This window comes from Pteropus vampyrus, unplaced genomic scaffold (genome assembly GCF_000151845.1).
Source record: "Pteropus vampyrus isolate Shadow unplaced genomic scaffold, Pvam_2.0 Scaffold7512, whole genome shotgun sequence".
In the NCBI taxonomy this organism is placed as follows: Eukaryota; Metazoa; Chordata; class Mammalia; order Chiroptera; family Pteropodidae; genus Pteropus; species Pteropus vampyrus.
Genome location: NW_011896293.1, coordinates 4,902 through 7,678, shown reverse-complemented (window position 1 = coordinate 7,678; position 2,777 = coordinate 4,902). Strand labels below are relative to the sequence as shown.

General features: G+C 64.8%; 1 long non-coding RNA gene across 1 annotated transcript; it reads right to left on the bottom strand.

Annotated features, from left to right (window-relative positions):
- Window positions 1–1,561: 1,561 nt before the first annotated feature.
- Window positions 1,562–2,480, bottom strand: LOC105310622. Its single transcript, XR_897528.2, has 3 exons — window positions 2,192–2,480; window positions 1,926–1,968; window positions 1,562–1,720 (listed from the first exon to the last, which is right to left on the bottom strand). It is a non-coding gene; the product is annotated as an uncharacterized LOC105310622 (long non-coding RNA).
- Between the last annotated feature and the right edge of the window lie 297 nt (window positions 2,481–2,777).

Here is a 2,777-nt window from a genome sequence, read left to right as displayed (position 1 = left end):
GAACCAGGGCAGTGGTCTAGCTGCATCTCGAATATCAGGCAGGGGCGGAGCCTCCTGCAAACACTGATGGGGAGTGAGGGTCATGGTCTGGGGTTTAAGTTGAGGACAGGCCCATCTTAGGAGCATTCCGAGCTGACCCCCAGCACTCCACTCTGTAACCTCGGTTTCCCCATTTCGGCTGGCTCTGCTGTCATTGTTCTTGTGTGGCAGACCCACCTGGTGACACTTGCCAAGCACTGACTACAGCCACGGACACAACCTAGACCGCCAGGGTGCCTGGCTGCTCCCCGATTCCCCCCAACACTGCCTGTCCAGGCTCCATGGAGGCCACTGCAACGTGAATCTGCCACCAGAGCTAATATGCAGAGACAGGGGGTCTTGGGACACGAGGCTGACACAAAACCAAACTGCTGCTTACACAGCAGCAGCAAGTGAGCGGCCCCGTCTAACCCCACCGGCGCACTCTGCCCTCTGGTCTGTGCCCAGGTCCCCGTCAGCATTTCTCCATCCTCGTGTGATGGAAGGCGTGACCTCCCCCTTGCCCAGTTGTCCCCAAGCATCCCATGTGAGGGCTTGCAGATGTGGGCCCTTGGCTCTCAGCCTTGTACAAGGCCTCTCAGACTCCAGGCACTGTCTGTATCCAGCCCTGACTCACAGGGTTCAGCCCTAGGACCCCCCTCCCAATTCCCCACCTCCTTAACTGGACCCCCACGTCTTCCAAACCCTAAGCTGAGGAGCCCCCACGCATACCCAGTGCCCCATTGGCTGCCCATCCACCTACACTCCAATTGCACTGTGGGCCCCCAGTTCGGCATAGACCGCCGACACCAGAACCCAGTGCCCCGCCCCTGAAGTGGTGGCCTCCACCCTCCTCTTCCCTTGGGGCCTGAAGTTGGGAACCGTGGAACTGAGGAACTCAGGGAGCCCCGCTGTGGCCCCGTGTGCTGGTCAGCGTCCCCACCCGCCAACCCAGGTGCAGATGGGCACCCGTGCATGCCCGGGACGGCCCTACCCCACCCTGGGTCTGGGGGGCTGGGTCCATTTTCCAGGATGAGCTGTTCCCAATGACCCGAGGGCAGGCCTAGATGGGGTGCTCTGCAGGGCCTGACCCACCACCTGAGCAGAAGTGGGGGCCAAAGCCACCCCCAGCGGGGCCAGATTCTGCCTGGGCCCTGAAGCTGACCGTCTGCTCACAGCCAGGCCCTGACCAAGGACAGACACCCGCCCTGGCCCCGGGACTCCCAGCGCTCAGGGACGCCACGGAGCTCGGGCTACGGCCTCTGGGGAGGAAAGTGGGTGAGCCAGCCTGGGCGCCGAGAGGCTGGGGTGACAGACACCAGGCAGAGCTGCCCTGCCAGGGGCCAGCGTGAGCAAGCACGTTGTCCCAGATCTCCCAGACCCACATGAAGCACAAGCCACGGAGCGTGTGCACTCCTGGCCACCAAGGGGCGGGGACTGTGGGTCCTCCCCAACCCTGCCCACGAGGCTGGGTGGGAGGGGCCTGTTTCTGGGGAGCCTGGCCCCTTTGCCCCCAGGGCCCACAGCAAACACTGGCCAGGAAGACAAAAAAAAGAGTCTGTATTTTGCATGCCGCTGAGAAGAGCACTGGGCTGCGGCGGGCCTACAGCAGGTCGTAGAAGTAGTCCAGGCCCTGGCCCAGCTCCCAGATGGACAGCCCGACGCCCAGCTCCCGGGCCAGCTCCAGCCGCACCTGCAGGGACTGTGGCAGACAGGGGTGTCAGTCCGCCTCTGCCTCGCGTCCCCATCGCAGCCCTCGGCGGCCCTCCTGACCTGAGAGCGTGCCCAGGTCTGAGCCCCTCCTCCCTGGGGTGGAGCAGCTCACCCGGCACTGCCTCCCTCTCCCCACCTCGGCCTCGCTGAGGACAAGGGTCATCGAGAGGGCCGTGCCTGCTGGGCCCACGTACCTTCAGAGTCGGGTAGAACATGACATGTCTCCCCCGGCGGCTTCTGCAAAAGACGGAACCATCTGCCTCCTGCTTTGGGTGCCCCCAGCCCTCCCACAGGACGGAGTGTGGGCCCTCCTGCTCCCCGCTGGGTGTCGGGTCTGGCTGGCAGAAGCCCTCCACAACCAGCTCCTCAGCCAGGTCAGCCCCCAGGGCAGGGGTCGAGCTTGTGGCCAGCCTCAGCGCAGCTCCCGCGCCCCGTCTGCCCAGGCCCAGCTCACACTCACTTCTTGTATTCGAAGAAGTGCTCTGCTGCCTGGCTGTCCCACACCATCCGGGGCCTGTGCTCCTTCAGCGTCTGGATGTACCTGGGGAGGCCAGGAGGACATGTGTGGCAGCCCTCCTGTCCGTCTGGTGCCCCAGCCCCCCCAAGGCCTCGCCCAGGGCCCGAACACCTGGACTAGGCGGCTGCAGCCATCACAAGAGTAAGACCACCTGGGGGCGGCAAGACTCGGGGCTGTGACAGGGCCACTGTCCCAGTGTCCAGAGCGCCGTGCATGCACCCTCGCCGTGAGGAGGTGCCAGGAGGCAGGACCGTGGGGGCAGGGCCTGGAATATTGGCGGGCGGCTGTGGGATGGGCACCTCGCATCTCAGGGGAGGAGCAAACACCCACAGGCTCGGGGTCTGAGCGGAAACCTGTAGTGCCCAGCTTGAGTCTGGGTCGGCGTCCACCTGCATCACAGTGCTCGGTGTCCCGAGTGAGCCCTTCGCTGTGAAATCCCTGAGCTGAATGTCTGGCACGTGGCGTGAGGACACCTGCAGGGCTCGGGGGCTGCTTGGGGTGTGGCACATGGGGGTGGACAAGCCACAGG